This window comes from Protopterus annectens, chromosome 8.part0 (genome assembly GCF_019279795.1).
Source record: "Protopterus annectens isolate FY-2018-M chromosome 8.part0, PAN1.0, whole genome shotgun sequence".
In the NCBI taxonomy this organism is placed as follows: Eukaryota; Metazoa; Chordata; order Ceratodontiformes; family Protopteridae; genus Protopterus; species Protopterus annectens.
Window position 1 is genome coordinate 505,940,883 of NC_056741.1, and position 25,044 is coordinate 505,965,926.

A 25,044-nucleotide genomic window follows, 5' to 3' on the forward strand; every position below is an offset into this window, starting at 1 on the left:
ATGGAGCCTGTCCCCTCCCCTGGAGGTGGATGGAGGGGGGTTGTCACCCATGATCAGCTACCAATGATGGTGTGCAGGACAGTTATGCCAGATTGAGGGCAGACTCTCAATCCTTGAGGGGCCTGGTGGCCTCGGCTCCCAACTTCCATCACAGCCACCTTTGGGCCAGTGAAGGAGCAGTGTTAACTACCAATGGGCAGGAAGAACAGTCAATCTGCTGCCATTTGGGGGCACATGTACCTCTGATTTTACAACACCGTTCCCATCCAAGGTGTTTAACCCCCTCATGTGTCACACACTGCCACAGTATTCTGTCTTGTCTGTTTTGTCTGTCTGCAAATACACCCTCTCCTACCCAACCTACCTCCCCACATGTACCGATATCCCTACCCCAGCATTCCACTCTCTCCTTAAAAAAAAGTGCTCATGTCCCACAAAAAATATTGTCCATACTTAGCTCTCCATTACACACATGTCCACTGGACACAAGTAATTATTACATTAATTAATGAACACATTTATGTTGCCTTCACCCATCTCTCTGGGTGTGAGGCTCCAAATTCCAAATTCTGTAAAAGCAGCACAGCTGTTGCTGTAGAAGAAATGGAAATCTATGGTCCTTTCCTGTACCACTTCTGCACAACCCTACCTGCATTTCAGTCTGTTTTTTCTCGCTGCTTGCCCCCATTTCACCACTTTCTTATCACCCCCTTTTTCTTTTCTTTTTTTATTTTTAGTGCAGGTTTGTGCAGAGCTAAAAGGCATGCAGTGAAAAGCTGCTTAAAAGTCCCTTAATCATCTTATGTGTTTCTCTCAGTGCTAGGCACATCTGCAAAATAATCATCCCTGCCACGTCTCAAAGCCTGGGCTCTTGTCAACTACAAGACAGTGCACTAGGCCATTCAGCTCTGAATTAAAACAGATGTTTCCACCAACATATATTGATTGCCACTGACACACTGCAAGTACATATAATGGGAAAACTGGAAGTGTACTTGGGACTGTGATGCAGACACTACACCAGTACACATCCAAGTAAATAATAATGGATGTATGTGAGGCCTGGGATAGCAAGTATAGCTGTGAACTGTACAGACTGTTGCAGAATGTCCAAAGTTGTGCCTCCTAGTTTTGGGACGTTTCTCACAAAAACATATCTATCTGCTAAATACTGACAAGTCATTGAAGATTGAGGTTAGAAAATCTTGACAGACATGCAAATGCAATTCCTGTGTCACAGACTGTATGCATGCACATATATCTTGTAAACACACCTGCTGCAGCCGTAGCTCATTCTGTTGAATGGCATGCATACAGTACATTTTGCCACTCACAACCCTGGGATTGAATCCAGTGTGTTGCACTTCAATTACATTCTTGTGAATATGGCAAATAATGCAATTTTAACCAAAACAGGTTGCTGCTATAGAATTAACTGTTACCCATGTTAGCAAGTCAAAAGCCTGTAGTTAGGGACACACTGCACATATTTGTATAGCCTACTTATATGTCGCCTATTACTCTCTGGCACTATTACATAACAGATGTACCTTAAGCACATGCCTCAATTGGATTGTTATGGGTACACTCACCCTGGGTCGGCTGTAATGACAGAGCTGACACTGCTCCCACAGTGACACATACAGTTTGCTATCCACCAACATGTTCACACTCCCCACTATGAGTCCTAGGCAAAAAGCAACAGCTGCAGCCTCCAACATATCCAGCTGTATGGTAGGCTACCTGCTACAGACCTACCATATCTCACAACCCCCTAGAACAAGGGATCCACACAAAACTCATACATAAAGGGGTGGGGCAAAAGTCAATCGACAGGGACATGTTTCACAGTCTGCCCCTACAAACATACAGAGCTGATAGACCCACAGCTACTGCAGCAGCGTATGTATTCTGATGGGTATGACTTCTGACACTCACATGTTTCTTCCCCCTTACTGACCTCAACCCACAATGTTTAACACTGAACTGCCAGATAATCACAAATCATTTGACAATGCTCAAACACAACATGCAAAACTGTAGACATACCTCATAAATTTCAATAGTGAACATTCTTTGTACCTACCCTCTGCAATGTTGTAGTCTTCACACCTCACTAATGTCCATCTCACAGACTAAGAAAGGGGCCAAGGCCTACATGAAGGCTTTAAATATTGCACTGTTGTGCCATGTCTTTGGCTAATGAAAGTGCAACCCATGTGCTCTGGATGAAATTAGCAAGTCTGAGCCATGGATTTATGGACAGGCAATTACCTGTTAATGAACATTACCTACAATTTTATGGAAAACAGGTCTGTAATTTGCTTTACCAAGACAGACTGTGATTAAGGAAGCATTTTCATGAGGATTTGTTCACTCTACTAGGTATGTAATACAAGTCCCCTTATAATGGGATGCATATGGGAGGATGCAGTTATGGCGAATAGGGATTACAACACTAAGCCTGTAGTACATCTATGGTAATGACAAGTTGATTTGACTCTGCTGTCCAACAGCTACAGGCATGCCTTTCAACTGTGCTTGCTGTGACTTAAATCACAGCTGTGGCCCACTCACTCCCTCCTACAATGGTCGGCTCCGGTACAACTGCTACTGGATTATGTGTTAGCCATATTCATAGTAAGTAAGGGTGGACACAGCTGTCATATTACATGATGGACGGTCATTCAGCTCCTCTCAGTCTATGAAGGTTACAAAGGAATAGTTCAGACATTGTAAAAGGTGTACCTGACTGTCCCTGATGGACTCTTGCTAGGTCACTTTTTTCTCAACATTTGTACCTCATTACTTGAGAGCTATGGCTAACATACCTGGCAACCCCCTAGAGCAGGAATTCAGGTCATAGCCATTATTAGTGGGGGGACACAGGCCCAACTTCAGCAACAGAGTGTGCATATTGGTCATACAAAGTAAGGGTATGAATTCAATAACAGATATTACTACAGCATAACTGTTTTCTGAGGGTTCTGGCATGTGACAGCCAGATTCTCTACATTTTAAGAGCAGCCATCAGTTATTGTCCAATCATTTGCCAGACATCCACATGTCTGTGACAAAAGGACCACATATATCAGGCACACATACACATTCTGTAAACATCTGTATACTGGAGAAGTAGGACACCTACATGGAAGATACCTTACAGCATGTTTGCATTGTGGTCTGTCATTGTGGCATACTGATGTTGATGGACTATCCCCATATACTTGTAATAACACACACCTATTTTTCTGACAGTGGCTGTATGACATGGTATTGGGACATGGCCCATACAGGACACACCACAGTAGATGGCATTGATGGGTGTGGAGACATACAGCACACTCTGTCATGGCACAGAGCAATATAACTGCTATTGGTACTATGTTGCTGATAGCTACATACATAGTGTGTTGATAGACCTCGGGGTATGATGTGGGAGGTAGCAGTGGATAGTGTAGGCCAATGTATATGTGTAGGGTCTGTACATAGTGGATAGCAACATATCTGGCACTGTGATGTATTCCCTTCTTGTTGTTTTTCAGAAAGGATGTCTAGATGGAGGCACCCACCATTTTCAGCTGCTGAAAATAATGTTATCCTGGATGACCTCAGACTGCATCACAACATTCTGCTTTGTAGGAGTCACCAGCATCATGAACAACATGCATCACTTTTGTCTGAACTCTTCACAGCAGTCAACCAAGTAGGGCTACAGGACAGAACCTACGAGCAGGTCCAATACCAGGCAACAGATATGGTCAATGTTGCATGGTAAAGGGATGCCACTGTTGCCAGGGACTGTGCTGCCACTGGTGGAGGGCCTGCTGCAGAAAAACCACACTCAGCCACAAAGGAATTCCAGGTTAACCTGGGATCAACCACTAGCTCCCAAGCATCTATTATCCCATACATCCTGGGGGTGGGTGCTACAGTATTCACAACACAGGAGCATCCAGGTAAGCCTCCTGTGTTCATCACTGTAATACTGTATCAGTCATTGTGGCAGACTCTGCATACCAGTACACGGGTGTCAGGTGTATCTGTATTGGGGGAGGGTTGTTTTTATTGTACAACTGTGCACACATAATCAGAATGTCAGCAATGTAGGTAGTATCACATTACCTACTGTACATGTTGATATACGCAATATTTTTCTGTAACAATGCCACCTTTGGTATTGCTGGCAATACCTCTGCCTCACATTTTCATAGGTACATCAGGTGTGGTTGAAGTCTAGGGTCCTGTACCTGGTGAGTGTGATACTGTTGTTTTATGGATCATATATACCCTAAGAACATTAACGGCTGGCATTTTGCTGTAGACACAAATTATATGCTTAGCCAGAGTGCAATACTTGTATGTTCAGTTTCAGAGGAATTAACTGAATTGCATTGAATCAGTAATCAGAATTGTGTATTTGCAGAAGCAGTAACACATTCACACTTATTTATGAGAAGGTCTATGCAGTTTGCTCTACAGGGGGATATAGTATGCTCAAGACAGGTGCACTGTGTTTTAGGTGTAGGTCTGTCACATACACTGACATATTGCTTATCTCACAGGTGTATAGTAGTGGGAACATTAACCGGGCATAGCTGCAGTGTATGCTATAAAGGGCCTGTCTTGTCTGTGCATGATTTAGTCTGCTTGTGTGTTGTGCTTGGGATCAGAAATAAGATGTGGTATTGGTAATACAGTTGTGGCTCCCCATCTGTGTGTGTGTGTGTGTGTGTGTGTGTGTGTGTGTGTGTGTGTGTGTGTGTGTGTGTGTGTGTGTGTGTGTGTGTGTGTGTGTGTGTGTGTGTGTGTATGTGTGTGTGTGGATCACCATACATAATAGTGCTGGTAGTAATGTATTTATTTTGTCTTTCTTCTCACAGGTGACCATGGGGGTTGGAGTGTGTCCCCTTGATGTTGATGTCTCATCGGACTCTGATGATGATGGTGGCCATAGTGAGGCACAGTGAAGCACAGATTTGGTTGTTAGGGGCTGAATCTGTCCCATGGGTTGACATCCCACTTCCACCTCCATTGCCCCCGCACACAGTCAGTATGCCCATACATACCTATTCCCTTGCAGCCACAGATTGATATCAGTCAGAGTGTGGCAGCATTGAACAGGAGAGTGTGACAACAATGGCATCAGTGAGTGCAGACACTAGCCATAGCCAGACAGTTGGTGAGATCCCACACAGGTGGATTGACAGGGATGCTTGACGGAGGAGTCACCGCCTATCACAAGTGTCACATCATGGGTCACTCAATGCATGTTTAGGTCCATCATGGAAGCACAGGCACATTCCAATAGCAGCACCAGGTGGATAGTCAGGATCATGGATGCAGCACAGTCTGGCATATGTGACTCCATCCACCACTTTGGTGATGCCATGGATCATTTCACTGATGTAGTGGACAGACAATGGGGTGAGACATTGTCATTCATTGACTGCACATTGTCTGTGCTGGAATATCTCATGGGAGTAGGGCGCTGGACACATAGACGTAGGTCAGAAACAAAATCGGCTGAGAGTTCACGTGGCCATGCACATTCATATGCCCATAGTGGCAGTACCTCCAGAACTACAGAAGGGAGAGTTCTGTACACACCATGATGTGTCAGGCCATGTACATGTGGTCCTTGTGGTCCTATGAGGGGCATGGGCCCAGCAGACACCATTAACTATCAGTGACAAGCACCGAATCTGACTGTGGGCATGATGGTGCCACTGCCACTCCTGGCAGACTTAGTTCCTGTGTTCATGGCCAGAGATGGTGAACTGTCCACTCTGCCATGTACAGTCCACAGTTGTCCAACATACCCATATGTAGGGCTAGGACCTGGCTTGACTGTGTACATGCACACACTCAAACATCTCTGACACATGCAGGTCACCAACAGACACATACACACCTCTCCATGGCCAAGCTGACCAGCACCCCTTCCTGACTCAAACACATGTCAACTGTTTGGCACAGCCTAGGCCTCTGGCACCCCCACACCACTCCCTGTGCATGTGATGATACCTGTACCTCATCTCTGCCATGCATACCATCAATGCAGGGACATGAAAATATGTGTATAATGCACAGGGTGACTTTATTACATTAAATGACATTTTGTATTGCTGCAGTATTATGCCATGACAGGTGCTGTATGCTGGCATGTGTCATGAGTACACATCAAAGTGTTTGTAGCTTTGATGCGTAATGTTAGATTGATGGTAGTGTTGCAGAATGACAGGTGTCTCTCAGAAATGTGTATGGTTCTCTTCTAGGGGTCTGCATTGCTATGCTGTGGAGACTTGGTAACAAACCAGCAGTTCATGAAGGCATGGCAGCACAGCAGAAATATGACATAAGCAGGGAACGACTGTATATGTGCATGGTTACCTAGGTGCAAATGTATAGACAGGGTGTCAAGAGAGAATGGGGGTGCACAGCATGATCCTGCTTGCATACTCCATGACAAGGCATGCTACCCTTGAAACATGTCACTTGGGTATTCTGTACCTACAAATGTAGGTGGTGGCAGATAGCATTTATGTCTAGGTAGATGTGGGCTATTTAGGGCCAGCAACTAGTCACAGAGCCTTAAAGTGTATAAACATGGCACACAGCTACAAAGGGATATATTCACATACACATAAACACACACGCACACACACACACACACACACACACACACACACACACACACACACACGTAGTTGACCTTATTGAGATTAGAACCCCCTACCTATTTAGCAGTGTACACTATCACATTAAGTACTTATCGCATGTGCCATAGAGCTTATCTGTTTTGAAAGTGTCAGCCAGTGATCTTAAGGTGGAGGACATCAGCAGGTGTTAACAGAGAGGCCAGTGTTGAGGAGGAAACTAGTCACAGGGCCATAAAAGAATTGACCATTGCATAGACATAGACCCGATAGGTAGGTCTGTACTGTTGTAAGGGAAATATCTACACATACACACACACACACACACACACACACACACACACACACACACACACACACACACACACACACACAATGGCTGATGTGAGATCAGAACCCCTACCTATCTACTATTACACAATACAGCTCACAGTACTAATTGCACACCCCACTAATTACATCTGGTACACATGTGGCTGCTGCCACAGTACTTGTGGTGTTACACAAAGTGGCCTTGTCTTACACAGCATGTGTGGCATGCAGAATGCACCTGGTTTATGTTATTGTATCTAGTGTTGTAGCAGTGGGGTACCTGTTAAAACCCCTGCTATGTGTGTACAGTTTCCAGTATTGCCACTTCTAGCCAGTTGCAGTTTGCTAGGTGGACAATTGGCTAGTGATTATATGGCCTGTCCACATTCTGTGTTGCAGCCATTGCACATTACACCACCTGCTCACCATTGTCTGTCTACAGGATGGCATTCCACAGGCACAGGGTTCTGTGGTTGGGTGGATTATGTCATTATATGGCCATGGTCTTTTACCAACAGTTGTATAAGCAGGTGCGGATAACCCCAGCATTTCTGCATAACCATGCACATATACACATGTATATATATATATATATATATATATATATATATATATATATATATATATATATATAGTACTTACGTATTATCGCAACCAGATTTCCGCGGTTGCGATAATACGCATGATGGCCTGAAAACGAGTCTGGTAAATAACATCAGCTGAAATTAAACATCTTTACTGCTGGAAAAAATTATTTGACTATCATTTAGGAAGAGAAACAATTGTTTTCCTGTTTTGTGTGCATTACACAGGCATGCTTCAATTGGCAGGGCTGCTGTGTTACTGAAGAAATTATTACTTTAACTGTGAGGAAGCAATACTGACAATAAAAACAGACACCCATAGAAATGTTTTCAGTGAACTATTTATTTGTCAATGTTTTTAAACACGCCTGAAAAGACACCTTTGTGACAGAAACTTGCAAGATTGATGGGGAAATATGTTGACAGGTGATTCTGGGTTGTTTTTCACATCAGAAGTTGAAATCTGTGGTTTGGGTTGATATAACTGTGAAATATTCGGACAAAGTCAGGATATACTTCAGCATGTTTTATGGCTGAAAAGCTGTGCATGACTCATTTGCTGACTTACTAATTGTATGTGGGGAGAAGTTGTCAGCGATTGCAGTCAGGAGGGCTTCAAAGCAGTGTTTTTGCTGGGGAGTGTGCTTCACACAGAGGAGCAGTTGCAAAAAACAGCATGACATGCTGCCAGTAAAGGGCATACATAAGTAGCTACACTGCTTTTAAAAGTCTTTATTGATAACCCTGCATAGGGTGGCCACGGTGGTGCAGTGGTTAGCATTGCCGCTTCACAGCAAGAGGTTCTCTGGTGCCTTCTGTCTTGAGTCTGCATGTCCTCTCCTGTGGTGGCGTGGGTTTCCTCCGGTGCTCGGTTTCTCCCACATCCCAAAGACATGCTGCAGGTGGATTGGACACTCTAAATTGGCCCTAGGTGTGCATGTGAGTGTGCCTTCTGTGGAAGGTTGGGCGCTGGCAACCCAACACCAAAAAACCAACTCCATATTCAATGTGCGGACAAGGTGATCCACTGTGGCGACCCCTTACCAGGAAAAAGCCGAAAGAAGAAGAAGAAGATTGATAACCCTGCATAAAACAACCTTCACTGTGAAACAAAACAGTTTGTATGCCATTTTCATTACATTAAGGGTCACTTTTAAACATCCGGAAGTAACTGGTATTATCGTGAAAATCTGGTTGCAATAATACATAAGTACCATTTATATATATATATATATATATATATATATATATATATATATATACATATATATATATATATATATAGTTCTCCTTCAGAAGGTTGAATGGCTGAAATCTCGAAATGCATATGGTCGAGACCATATGCTCGAAATTTCAGAAGCTCGACCTTCTGAATGGGGATCGGCATAAGGCGCAGAATAGGAGATTTCCCTTTCTGCGCTGTAGTGTGATCTCAGAGTTAGAATAAATAAGTAGTGGGGGGTGTGGGGGATGCAGGGGGGCTTGCCCCTCTGCAGAAAACACTGTTTTGTGTTTCATTGTTCGTTACTTTCCCATTCAGAAGGTTGAGCTTCTGAAATTCGAGCATATGGCTTTGGCCATATCACAGGGATGTTAACTTAGATGTAGCTGTGTGTGTGTGTGTGTGTGTGTGTGTGTGTGTGTGTGTGTGTGTGTGTGTGTGTGTGTGTGTGTGTGTGTGTGTGTGTGTGTGTGTGTGTGTTTGCGTGTGTGTGCGTGTGTGTGCGCATTATGTAACTGTGTTATATAGATATATGTGGAGGATGTACATAGCGGTCTGTATGCACAAAGAGATTTTCACATATCAGTTCTTTAGGCAAATGAGGCATCAGACATGGGCTGAAATTAGCTAAGTGTAGGAGCATGCCCACTGTGACTGTCAGTATTTTCAAGGTGACTACAGGCCAGAACAACCTGTACTCTAGTCTGGGATTTTGTGTGCTACAGCCAATTGGTTGCTGCAGCTGATTCAACAGTCCAGCACCTCCCTGATATTTTGTCCAAGTAATTCCTTGGGGGTGTGCTGAATGTAATATATGGCGCATACCTATCGACTTCACAGATTGTAATAGACTGTACAGAATTTTGCATCATATGTATGGCATATTTTACATAGCATTGTGATTTTCTGGTACATCAGTAGCAAATCATGACATTAGTAAATGACAGACATTTGAGTTAATGACTCCATACACACCAGGAAATGCATACTCCTGCACGACCAGTTATTCCCTGCACTTTCTACACTTGTCTGGCCACTAGTTAATCTTTCTCCTTATATTTGGGCCTAAGTCCATCTACTGTTCATGGCTTTTTCCAGATTTCCTGCTTTAAGTGGTTGTAGGTATGCTGTGACTGGGATACATGATGTAACACCACACACAGGGTTATAGTCTTCACAACTCTGACTTTTTTCAGGATGTCCAGCATTCTGCCCCATATGTCTGCTCTGCTCCTTAGACAGTTGTGTTTTTCTGCTAATATACTACTAAATGGAACCCAAAGAATTGTCATAAGTACTGACACAGTTATATAATGGCCTTTACATCTGCTACTAGTATGACTTCTTACAACCTGCTGTTATACTGGCCACCTTCTAGATTACTCAGTGCATGTAGAATGTCTGTAGGTTTCGCTCTCTGTCCCTCCTTTGTCTCTGGCTTTGTCCAGCTTTCTTACAGTAACAGATTGTGACATATTGATAGTCTGTGGGACTCCTACCATAGGAGTACCTCACATGCAAAAGTTGTAGGTGCAGCCAGCTTCGAACCATGAACACCATCAATCATGCTAATGTACTTAGCCCACTGAGCCACACCAGCCACCAGAAAGTAAGGTTTAATTACTCACACTATCAACAGCAGACAGACATACACTTTGACCCCTGCATATTGTGGAAATAGAACATGTATCCAGGTTGTTTGGGGCAGCCCTGGGATTGTGTGGTCTGCTGCTATATCTTTGCAAACATGCTGCTACTGCAGTTATATGGGAACACAGTTGTGTTGGGGGTAGGGGACTCTAGCATTGACAGTCATGTGTTTGTCCTATGACCCCACTGTTTGGCATTTCCCTTCCATTCTGCAGTGGGTTTTGCTGCCCTGTGGCCTAATGCATATTATGGAGTAGCCAGTACTGGACAGAGTACCTGTTGTCCCACATAGCTGTTAGTTCTCTTCAAGTAGCTCAGTAGACCACTATATTCCCTTGCATACATGCAGCAGGTCCATACATATGATACCATCATCTAGTACCCCATACATTTGTTGTAAAGGAGAGTGACTTACCTTGTGAATGCAGCACTTGAGATACCTATGTTTCAGGGCTGACTCTGTCTGATGCATGCAGTACACAGCCAATACATCGTAAGGTACAGGTTGTGTGGTGTGGCTGGCATCCTTTTTACTATGTGTGTGAGTCAGAGGAAGGTGTCAGTCCCTAGGACCCTAGGTTGTCAGTGCATGTGCTATGTATTGCCTCTTTCAAAGGCCAGGGCATACTGGGCACTCTTATGTCTGCCTACAGGGACAGCCTCGGGGGGGGTTCCTCCTCCAAGTCCCCCTGTAGGTGTGGCTGTGGGGACCTTGGCAATCATGGAGTGCTTTGTGTCCCTTCCCTCTGATGATCCTGTTGCAGCTGTTTTTGCCGGATCATATTGTGTAGCATGGCACATACCGTGAACATGTGTGCACAATGTGGCTGGAGAGTACTGCAGGGCTTCACCAGATATATTGAGGCAACAGAACCATGACTTGAGCAGCCCAAACACATGCTCTATGATATCTTCAAGGGCCACACTAAAAACAAACATACTAGCATTCCTTTTATAGCAAAATGCTAGAGTCAAACTACTGATGTTCTTAGTTTGTGAGTGTGTACCTCATTATGGTGTTCTTCTGTAGGTGTGTGTGCATTTCTGATGGGTGTCATCATCCATGGTTCCACTGCATAGCTAGCATCCCTCAGTAGATGGCTGTATGGGATGTCCCTCTTGAAAAATATCTGGTACAGCTGTGATGCATTCCAGATATGGGAGTTATAACTGCCAGGGCTGCCAACTCACACGTTCATGATAATGCCCTGAGCATTGCACATGACCTGGCAGTTTATGCAGTGATACCCCTAGCAGTTGACATGGACTCTACCCTCCTCACCAGGTGGTGCTTTAATGTGTACATGAGTGCAGTCTATGGCACCTGGTACCTCAGGGTAGTGTGCTACACAGTAAACGTGACACATACTGTTGGCCCTCTCATCAGGGGTGCAGGGTAAATAAATGTGCTCACTGGCATGTATTTACCTTCTGCGTGGGCTTTTACAGCCACTGTTCCATTTTTACTTTCCTGTACACAGAATTTTTCTGTGTACACTTTGGACATCAACATGAGGTCTGCAGGAATGCCTATCTGCTTCATGGATTGCTCCAGAACCCTCATTTGCATGCACTTCACCTGCTTAGGAGGTGATTTGCATGCACGGATACTTCTGTGTCCACACGCTCGTGCACGCCCCTATGTTCTGTTTACTGGATCACATGGCTGCTTACTTCAGTGCAAGTTCCCTGACACTATGCCTACATGGAGAATTAATCCATGTAAGCTTTATTGAATTCCCCTGATTGTCATTTAACACTGGATAATTGCATGCATTTAGAAAAAATGCCATTGAAGTTCTTTTGCATCTAACATCTGTCATCTCCTTCACTTACACTCATATATACTCCATCATATTTAAAAATTAATTAAATAAATAAATAACATTTTACTTTTAACAATACTTTCTTGTGTCTTTACATTATATTACTTTCATTCCTTGCTCTTATTCTGTACTAATAAATACAAAACTTTGACATTTTTGTTCTTCCGGTATATTATTTATTACACTCTGTATGCTGTACAAAATAGACAAAATGAATGCAATTACAGACCAAAAAAAACAAAAACAAAAAAAAGAGCTATATATTCAACCTTTTAATCTGCAGAAAACATTTTGGCAAGCTCTGCATGGCGTGCACGAATAGTGCAAGAGCTGCTGCAGGCAATATGGCTGCCGTGTGATCCAGGAATAAGCTCCTGGGACGTGCACTTGTGGTCCTGCACTATTCCTTCATGGACACAGCCCCTGTATACTAATACCACATTTGCTGGTGAAAAACATGCAAATGAGGTGAATTAGCAATCCAGGAAGCAGGCAGACGTCCGTGCAGGAATAGTCTAGATTGCAGAAATGTATTCATCCAATAGCTGAATACATTTCTGCAAACTACAAAACGGATGCATGACAGCTCGTAAAAATGCATGTATTAGAAGGGTTAGGCATGCCAAAGGCCAAATATTTGGCCATAGGCATGAAAAATTATTTCAAAATTATAAAAATTAACTTTTGTTTTTGTTGGCCGATTTTGGCCATTTAAGCCCAGGGCAGCGGTGCGCAAACGGGATAGGCCCGAAAATAGAAAAAAAAGCTGGAAATAAGCCTTTAAACCAAAATCATAATTCTGCCATAATATTCAATGCCATGAATAACACAACAAGAGCATGGAATAGTTGTTGCTAATGGGGAAGGCTGTGTCAGATTTGTAACCATGCAATAGCAGTCGATCCTATGCAAATAAGGGTAATGATACTGAATCACAGATTTCCCCTCAGTGCTTGCTTACACCCAACCGTGTAGGTGCATTAAGACCACAGTGTAAGCCTACGAGCTAGATGACTTTATAAGGGGGTGTGTCATGATGCTGTAAACTTATTGGAGCCCTGTGGTCTGTGTTTGCACTTACCTAAGCACAGCTAAGGCAGGGTGTGTGTCTAAGGCTGTATTGTTTTCCACTAAGAAATGCATAGTATGATCGTGTCCAGGGAGGGCCAGATTTTTTTAAATGGTGCTTACATTGCCTAAATGGGTGTGTGCGGCACTCACCGAGTTTAAAAAAAAAAATAGGAAACAGCAGCTCTGTTCACATCTGAGCACTGGGTTTGCGTGCAGTGCCTCGGGGCTTAACAAGGAAGCCAATGGGAAGGGAAAGTAGCAGTAGGAAGGCAATCAAAGAGAACTAGCATAGCTGCAGGTGAAATGTATCAGAACCAGCCAATTACACAGGCAGCAGCCCAGCTCAGCCCAGCACACTACTATAAACTATGCAAAGACATTTCCCTGTTTTTCCCACAAACTCTACACAACTGGTGTACACAAACAGGGAAATTTTACCAACAAAAGCAAAAAAATGATAGGGGCTTCTTTTGCTCTCATAAATCAACATGTGAAGAGGCTAAGGGTGGTGAGGATGTCACTGCTGATGATCAACTCACAGTGAGGAGAAGGAGAAGAGTGTACAAACCCAGGGTAACCTACCAGGGGCTACATGAGCTGGAGATAGTGGAGCACTATAGGGTGGGCAGCGACCTCCTACAACAAATTGTTGAGCTGTGCCGGCTACGCCTTACACACAGAACCAAGAAAGGGGAACCCATCCAAGTGGATACCAAGGTATGTGTAAGCTTAAGAATACTAGCCACAGGTAAATTCCAAAGGCCAACTGGGGATATCATGGGGATCTCACAGGCATCAGTATCCAGGGTTCTCCACCAGTTCTTGGATGCCATGTCAGCACATACCAGTGAGCACATATATTTCCTCACCCCTGTGAGGCATTGACCAGCAATATGTGACTCTTCCACCAAATAGCAGAATACCATGTGGTAGTGGGAGCTATAGACTGCACGCATAAACACATCAAAGCACCACCCGGTGAGTGGGGTAGAGTCTACATAAACTGCAAGGGCTTCCCCTCCATCAACTGCCAGGTCATGTGCGATGCCCAGGGCATTATAATGAATGTGTGTGCTGGCAGCCATGGAAGCTATCACTACTCCCACATCTGACATATGACGCAGCTGTGCCTGAGATTTGCCAATGGGGACATCCCATATGGCCACTTAGTGGGGGATGTTGGTTACGCACTGCAGCCATGGCTCATGACACCCATCAGAAATGCACACACACCCGAACAAGATCTCCATAATGAGGCACATGCACAGACCAGAATCATAATAGAGCATGTATTTGGGATGCTCAAGTCATGGTTCCGGTGCCTGGACATATCCTGTGGAGTCTTGCAGTACTTACCAGCTACATGTACCCAAATTGTTATTGTATGTGCCATGCTACACAATATGATCCTGCAGAAACAGTTGCAGGAGAAACAGCACGGGGTAGAGCCACACAGCCCCCCACCACTGCCAGGGCCAGCACAGGCAGAGAGTTAGTTGGAGGAAGAACAACCTGAGCATGCCCCTGTAGGCAGAAGAAGACATGCCCAGTATGCCCAGGCCTTGGCAAAGAGGCAATGCACAGAACATACACTGACATGGTAGGAACCCAGGGAATGACACCTCTCTCTGACTTGCACATACAGTAAAAGGGATGTCAAAAATGACACTGCCTGTGCTTAACCATGTATAGGGAGTGTACTATGTGCATTCAACATAGTCAACCATCCAGCACCATCCTCAATACTGGCACAGCCACAAGATAAGTCACTCTCACTATCATTTGCTGAATGGAGTGGTATGTTCTGCTACTTGTATCTATGGTATGAATGTGAGCATGCAAGGGAATTGATTGGCTAAATGGGATGGCAGCAGATAGTAGACACCTATATCGGCAGCATGAAATCCATAACACATACTGATGTCAACATAGTAGGCAGTACTACACAAGGTGAAAAAACCCACTGCAGGACATTTGGTGGGAAAAAATGTGTGTCCATAGGACACACACATGCATGTCAGTGAGGCTCACATACTCAACAACGGTCTCAGCCAGCAGGACAGGTGTAGACAAACAGAAAGAAAGGCTGTGCTAAGGCCTCCAAGTGATGGCAGTGGATAACAGCCCCCCCCCCCCTCCAGACCTATACAGACAGACTTCAACAGGTCAGGTAGTGTGATGTTAGTTCTGAAGGGTAAAAAGTCTGAAACTGAAATGTAGGTCAATAAAACCTAAGAACTGTACTACGCTGATATGCCTCAAGTCTGCATCATAGGACAGAATACAGAATGAAATGGAAGCCAACAGAGTACCTGAAATACCAGTACAGTCATAGCAAATGTGTACAGTTGTCAGGTGTGCTCCCCCCCACAATCCTATGTAGAAATGTAGTAACATGTATGATTGGGTGTAACCATGGTGGAGCATAGATTACCTGAGCTGGCCAAAGGAGCAGGATAGATTGCTGCACGTGTACAATATGCAGGGCGCTGTGAGTTAGGTTGTTGTGTGTTGTATATTGCGTGAAAGTGGTCAGCATGTAGGCATAGAGGGTTGTGTCCTGGTGGCCAATGGCCAATACTGTTGATGACAGGGCCAAGTTCACACAACTGCAGTGCCAAACACAATGCATCCCAGAAACACAATCCAGCAGTAATCCATACTAATTGTTCAGATGTAATATCTGTCACCATCTGAAAGATGGACATAGCATGAATGTGGGCCCAGACATACAAACAGTTCACAGGTGGAAGTACTCTAGACAGATAGTGTATAAAATGTTATTGTCAAATGGGCACACCTTTGGATTTGTACATACAGGTTAGCAGCACATTAGTTGGCTGTGAAGTATGGAATACTGATGTAGTCTGGCCAAACACTGGCAGACTACAAAAGGCACAACTATGAAGTACTGAGAAACTGCTGATGTCCCGCACAAGCCAGCACAAGTGGAATGCCCCACATATATCTGTGAGTCAGCTGCAAGTTGCTTCCACAGCACACATGCACTCAGCTCACCCCCCCCCCATCAGCCACAGGTACCTCACAGGTCATATCACTGCTGCTGGAAATAAGTACAATGTGACCCCCACCTCTGTATGGGAATATCCACAGAACGCAGCATGCTGAAGAGGTGCCCCATGCAGGTGTGTCCCTAGCTGTAAGTAACACCCTGCCAGCATCCACACCAATGGATTAATAAGTACAAAAATTATTGCCATTAACACTTTGCACACCTACCCTGTCACCCCTTGAGGAATACAGTGGCTTGCAGCCTGGGACTGTAGGAGTGACACAATGCACTGGCTTGCTACAGATAGCCTGCATCACTACCAAATGTCCTACATTCCTCTGTCAAAGGCCTCTGTCTCGCCCATACTGCCAGTGTATGTTATCTCATGGACTCCCAAATAATGACATAACACAGTCCACAAAACACAAATGCAAGGCCATGTTGACAAATCCTAGTAGCATGTCCACTATGTCCTACTGTATGTACTATGGACCAACCCCTAAATACTGCTGGAATGAAGTGATAACTGCAGGGATACTTATCAGATATTGTTTGTGTAATGTTCAGAAGAGGATGGAATAACAGAGGGAGGGTAGAACCATGGAGTGTATGACGTCTGAAACTCAGATGTGTGCACATACTATCCCTGCCTGCAAACACAGGAATGGGTGGCTACAAACCTGCTCATAAACCACAATGTGAAGGGTGTGAAGGGGTAATGACCAGAAATATGAGCCCTGCCTCTGGGTAACCTGTGTGAATCTGTACAGCTGTGAGGTATGGCCACAGCAGGATATGGCCATTCTGTCATGTTGATAGATGTACAAGCATGGCATCCCTCAGCCACCACAGTACCAAGGTGCTGAACCATTTACACAGACACATCAGCAAATGTCTGCATCTCCCCCTCCAGAATGGCATGATTGTGCAAGAATATGTAGGCTGTAGACCAAAATACTGGACACAGCTTCATTCATCTTGTATTCCCCAGGAAATTACTGCAAGCAAATATGTATACCTGTCAGTAGATGATGACATAAAACATCACAGTTTAAAACAGTACATATGTTTGACTATCTCTGCTAACACCAAAACCATTTAACAGCAGCAGCACAGACACAATTAGTTACAGTATCCCATTATCCTTTGACCATTGTGACCCCATATTGTCAGCCTATCTACAGATATCCTGCAGAAACAGGTTGCTAGCTGTAGGTGTAGAACACAAATGCCTGCACTGGAGTACAACATAGCTGGAATGGATTCACACATTCAATTCATAGTCATACTGGGCATGCTCCCACACTTACAGCAGAAACGAAGCCCATGTCTGGCAACTACAGTGGACTATATATATATATATATACATATCTATATATATCTGTCAGTTGCAGATGTCTGTGCACACACTCCACATTGCACACCAGTCATGCTTTGTATACACACTGGATAGGAATACACACATATATCCAAGGAGAACACACTGTAATAGGTAAAACATACACATACATAGATGTGGGGAAGAAAGTGACAGACAGTGGCAAAGAGCTTCCCATAATGAGGCCTGTCTCACCCAGCACACATGCAATTGCCAATACTACATGATATGCAAATGTCTATCACTGTAGACATTTGCATCTTGTAGCCCTCAGCACTATAGTGTCTGTGCTGCTTGTGATAACTGTGCAACATAACAGTATAAGTCATTATTCATCTGACAGTTGTATACATGGTCCTGTCAAATGTAAATGTGGGTGTGACTGAGTTTTGTGTGTGTGCTTCCAGATGAATGGTTTATGGCCTATTCACATGCACTGCACTCCCCATTGCCCTCCTTTAGCTAGCCTTCAGTTGTCATTCACCTTGAAATACACCTCTGGAAAAATGCTAGCGCTATAAGCTCTGTGGCATGTGCTATAACTGAGTAATGCTATAGTGTGATGTACTAGTTAGCAGTGTTAATACCAGACATGATAACTGTGAAGCTTTGTATGTATAGGGATCAATGCATTTGAGTCCAGTCACAGTCACTATACTTTCCATTGTCCTACTTTGGCAAGCCTGCTGATGTCATTCAACTTGAAATACACCTTTGGAGAAGGGCTAACCCTATAAGCTCTGTGGTGCATGCTATAACTGTGTAATGCTATAGTCTGATGTACTAGTTAGGTAGGAATTCTAATCCCAGACATGGCAACTATGAGACTCTGTGTGTGTGTGTGTGTGTGTGTGTGTGTGTGTGTGTGTGTGTGTGTGTGTGTGTGTGTGTGTGTGTGTGTGTGTGTGTGTGTGTGTGTGTGTGTGTGTGTAGGGATCAATGTTTTTGAGGCTAGTCACAGTCACCACAATTTCCATTGCCCTACATGGCAAGCTTGCTGATGTCATTCATCTTGAAATACACTTTTGGAGAAGGGCTAGCACTATAATCTCCATGGTGCATGCTAGAACTGCATAATACTATAGTGTGATGTACTAGTTAGATAGGAGTTTTAATCCCAGACATGGCAACTGTGAATCTCTCTGTTTGTTTGTTTGTGTGTCTAGAGATCAATGCTTTTGAGTTCAGTCACAGTCACTACTCTTTCCATTGCCCTACCTTGGCAAGCCTACTGATGTCATTCACCTTGAAATACACCCTTGGAGAAGGGTTAACCCTGTAAGCTCCATGGCACGTGCGATAACTGCATAATGCTATAGTGTGATATACTAGTTAGGTAGGAGTTTTAACCCAGACATGACAACGGTGAAACTCTCTGTTTGTATATGTGTTTGTTTGTGTGTGTAGAGATCAATGCTTTTGAGGCCAGTCACAGTCACTACACTTTCCATTGCCCTACTTTGGCAAGCCTGCTGATGTCATTCACCTTGAAATACACCTTTAGAGAAGGGCTAGCCCTTCAAGCTGTGTGGCACATGTGATAAATGTGGTACACTGTAGTAGCAATACAAAGTTAGCTAGGGGGTTGAGTCTCAGTACTGTCAAGTGTGTGTGTGTGTGTGTGTGTGTGTGTGTGTGTGTGTGTGTGTGTGTGTGTGTGTGTGTGTGTGTGTGTGTGTGTGTGTGTGTGTGTGTGTGTGTGTGTTTGTCATCAGTGTCCTGTGTGGAGGTAGCTGTGATTGTGTAATAGCAGGACTCATTGTAGGGTGGGTTTTGCAACTTTCTTATATTGAGGACCTACTATATGTCGCAAAGTCCACCTTTCAAGGACAACTGATGTCAAGCAGCAGAGAGACTGGTGGAGACAATCCATACCTCTACAAGTGATATTATGGTTTGGTGAACAATATAGACAACCCTTGTGTTACCCAGAGAACACTTTCCACCCATGTCTCATATGCAAACACACTTGGCTAGGCAACAACTACTATATTGGCAGTTCCCTACATATTGCCCACAGATAGTAACCACAGTGTGTTTGCAGTGGTCTACAGATGACATGGCACCCTGTTCCATCCTAACAATAGGCAAATAATTGCTTACAGTGGTCCTTTGCTATGTTCCCCACTGGACACCTGCAACAACTGTAGAGTCTGGAAATGTAACCCATAAAGGAAATACCATGCCTTATACAGATGCCCTGCATGGACAGAAGCCACTAACACTAGTGAATACCTGTATCATGCTGTTAATATAGGTGCAGGCACAACCTCAATTCCATAGCCAGTTGTCACCATATGAGGTCAGGAATGCCACATCAGATAATCTGTCCTCACAACATGCCCCAGACACCCCGGATACACTTCCACATGTCAGAGAATATGCACATGGGACATATGCACAACCCAGACGCTGTCCATTTTATGGAATATAGAACAAATACATGGCAAGCATTACACAGCACTGGCCACCCACAATAGTAACCCAGATGAGTGGATGGTGAATACAGTACCCACCTGTGTGGGCCAATCCAGGGACTACACCCCTGAGACACACTGCAGACCATTGTCATGTGGCCTGATGCCAAGGTATACCCTTTGCCTAGCCTTGTACAGCCTTCTGGCACAGTCAACTACTACACACCTGTGAAGCAATGAACCCATGCATGTCAGTACTGGCAAGTGTGTGTGTGTGTGTGTGTGTGTGTGTGTGTGTGTGTGTGTGTGTGTGTGTGTGTGTGTGTGTGTGGAGATTAATGACTTGGAAGCCATTACACTCACTAGACCTCCCATTGCCCTACTGTAGCTTGCCTTCTGATGTCAGTCACCTTGACATACCCTTTGCTGATATATCAGCCTGATAACCTCTGTGGATCATGTGATACCTGCATAATACTGTAGTGTAGCAAACTAGTTAGTTAGGAATTCTAATCCTGACCCTGCCAACTGTGATAATGTGTGTGAGTCCATGAGAGAGTGTGGCCGTGTCTTTCTTGACACCTGCTTTTGTGAACAGCCACATGTACTACACTTACCTTATCCCTTCTTTATCACTGTTGCTGATGTCACTCACCTTCAAAGATACCTTTGGGCAGCTCTCCAACATGTACATTCCATAACTGTATAAAAATGTAATAGCAATAAAGTATGTAATACAAACATGCTTAGCTCTTACTCTCCTACCACCTTCCTTTCTTACCTTGTCTCTGTCTGTCTCTCTCACTCCCCTCTCTGGTGGATGTCGAAAAGTAAACCTGCTTTGCCTAGACAGCAACCTGTGTTTTGTAAGTGATGCTTATGATCAGCTGATGGCCTGTGTACGAATTGCAGTCGCCCACTAGCTGATTGCATATGGAACAGCTGTGGTATCATTCCCATAGCCAATTGCATGGAAACACACTCCTATAACTAAGAACATCATGTGGGTGTTTGCCCTTTTCGTTCACTGGGAGCAGGACTTCATGTCGGTGTTTGACAAACAGCATCACAGAGGGTAGTTGGATATACCTCTTACAACATACACTGTGGAGACAGGCCAACAAACAGGAGGTGATGTTCCAGACATGAGAACAGAATGTAAAGTCTTGCTCTTCTACATTTGAAGTAATATTGGTTTAACAGGGTATGTGTGGATATGTCTGGCCTACATGATTTAATATCTGTCAAGACAGTGTTATGTGTTTGGGGAAACTCCCACCTAGAGGGCTATCTGCAGACTGGCCAGTGTTTGGAGTCTTACATGTGTTGTGTTACTCACACATGTCCTATCTTTAGAAATGCAGTGGCATACTCTGCGGATTGCAGCCAGTACATTGTGACAACCATGTTAGTTACAGACTTCATATCCCTCAGTAGACATATGTTACAACAAACCCTGTTACACCAGTAAATGTATGGGCTCATCACAGCAACATGTCAATATTGGCCCTGTGTTAGTGCCTCTAGCCACAACTCTGTCAACCTTTGTACATATATCATGCAGTAAGAGGTGCATATGTTCAGTACATCATTATTTACTGGCATCATACCTGATAACAAGCCAGTGAGATACCAGACTGCTAGACATGTTATGTATAGTAGGCCTTATATCTGAGGACAAAACCTGGATATTCTGTTGTAGTGTGTACAGTAGTGAGGTCTGTGCACATATGATGATTGTGGACAGAGTGTGCATTGTGAATATGTACCTTGGCCTGTGTACAGACTGTGGTACATTTCATTGTTCTTGGTCCTGAACTATGTGATGTTGCATGCTGCTGCAGTGTATGGTACCCTATCAGCATACATGTTTGCAGGGCCAGACCGACACATGTCCCATTCCACAGTCAGACATTGAAATATACTGTGTATTGGCCCAGTATATGTAGGGTTGATGTGTGAGTGCCACATATGAGGACGGTGTTGTTCACACAGTCCATATACTGTAATATTAAGTACGCTTATCATATGTGACTGAGGCTGTGTTCAGATTGGTTGTGGGTATGCACTTTCACACAGATGTCTGTTACTCCATGCTGTTACATGCCTGTAGAGCCTGCTATATTTGCAGATACATGTGTAGTTCCCCATACGAAATGGAGGCCAGTGTTGCGGCAGTCTGGCTGTAGTTTACACAGTGCTTTGTGACATGCTTAGCAGTTTAGTGTATTTACCCAGTGTGATGTTATGCCTAGATATTTGTCACATGTACTGTTGCAGGGCAACCATAACTGCTATGTAATTCTGACAAAGCAGTGGGATGCTGTACAGATGTATGTCACTAACTAGTGGGTAGTATGTAGGCTTGTAACCTCTGCTTCTCCGGTTACTATGTGTCAGGACAGACAGGGGTGTGTGAATGCATAAACTGTGTGAACTTATCTATTCCAGTATTTTTGTGATATCCCCATTTACATGGCTGTAAACATTCACTCTGTCAGGCTTGGTCCACACATCTTGCACTAAGGGGTGCTATGTATACCTCTGGACTGACCAGAGTGTGTCAGACTGTCCTCATTTATTGGTCATATCTCTGCTGTATTCCACAGGATCATTACTGTGATTTGTGTAGTACTGTACTATGATGATCATATGATGTGAGTCAGTAACTGATAGCATACATGTCAATATCAGATGTGACTTCCCACACAACATTACTGTTAAGACAACCCCTGTTACAGTAGCATAAGTCTACATGTATACCTGCAATACTTACATGACATCCCCTTGCACTAAGAGGTTGTGACTACTGGTGCTGGAGTATGACTCCTCTGCATGTTATGGACATATGTTTTTTATATATATATGTATATATATATATACACATATACACATATATATATACATATATATAAATATACATACACACACATATCTATATCTCTATCTATATACATATATATATATATATATATATATATATATATATATATATATATATATTTATTTATATACAGATAGATCTATATATGTCCATATATATATAATGCAATATACAGATGTATAGCAATATATATATATATATATATATATATATATATATATATATATATATATATATATATATATATATATATATATCCATATCCTTGTTATGTGTACACATGACTGCTGCATATACCTTCCCAGATGAATCACACAGTATTTATCTGATATGTGTATATGTAGATACAACAACATACTTGTTTCAACACTAATATTACTTAAAAGTACTACACCACTGTAGAGGTCAAAACAGTTGTCCACTACTATTCAGTATGTGTACTGAGAGATGTATTGGAAAACACATCAAATGTCTCCATGGCTGTGCTGGCTTAGTGGTTAAATGCTGTGACTATAGTTTCCTGGGTTCAAGGGCTGTTTATTCTGTTGCTAGGCAGAACAAGGGCTGTTGGATACAGAGTGGTTAAGGCAGGCATGAGCAGCCTGATTACATTCCAGTCTGATAAAATAGCAGGGAAATGCCAATTTTAATAATTTATTTAATTCCATGTACATAACATGCATCTATGTGCTGTTAGTACAGTATCAAGGGGTGTGAGTCTACTGTCTGGGACACCTGAGTCTATATGGCTTGTACAACACTTTTTTCCATTTGAATGTGTTGCATACATGGGTAGTATCCCAGGTTATATGCAGTCACACTGGCATGTAGTGTATCATTACGTTACTATTGTTGACAGTGTTTCTACAAGTAAGAGTAGATTGCAGATTGTAGTACTGGACTCCAAGACAGACACTGACCATGTTATGTAATACACGTTGCATACATGTCAAGTGGAGCACCTCACTGGCCCTCTGCAAGAGGCAACCAGATGATTGGATGTTGCATGTAACTATCACCCTGAGGATCACCCCTGTGGTAACTGTTGATAGCTGGCCTGCTGGCAAATGGCAGGTGGCATGATACCAATGTACACACATCCCCTACTCTTCCCATCTCTCCATGGCAATATCCTGGTACACACCTACAAATACCTGCACCGATGGAACCCAGTACTGACAAATGTGTACATGTGCATTACTGAAGATACCAGTGTCTGTGTGTTTGTAGACCTGTGGTTGATAATACCCTGAGGCCCTTCACACCCACTGCACCCCCCATTGCCATAGTTTGATGTGGCTGCTGCTGTACTGGACATTGCATGTATCTTGTTACACTCTTCACCCTATGGTCTACCTGGAGCTTGCAGTACCAGCACAACACTGTTGTACAAATGGGTTGATAGGCACGGGATACCCTCTAAGTTCTGTCAAGTATGTGCATGTGTGCAAGTGTGTATATCTGTAGGATACAGCATTCTGAGGCCACATTCTCCTAACACAATACACCTTGCCACACGGTATTAGGGATAGTGATGTTGCTGACTGTAGGAGAGCCATGTCAATGCATCACCCTACTATCCCTGTGGCATATGCAATTAATGCATATCCCTGTAGTAGCACTCTTGATATAGACAAGGAGTTGTATTGCAGTCCTGGTCAATGTGTGATAGTGGGTATGTCAGAGTATTATCATGGGTTTCAGTGCGTACAATATCCATTGTGGGGTGTGGTTGCTGGGTATACTGTCTTTACACCATAGTACCCCAGTACATGTCCCATGTTCTACTGTATGGGGACCACTGTCACCATCAACCATACAGGTAAGTGATAACTCTATCCAGCCCAGTGACGCATGTGCTGTGTGCAACTTATTTGTAACAGAATGGACACACTGACAAGGTAGTTAACATTGATAAACCCAAGTCTCATATGACTGTTATGTGTTTGTCAATGTATATATATATATAACAGTATGTCACACTATGTATTGTTCATAAACAACCAGTACATCCCCCATTACCATACT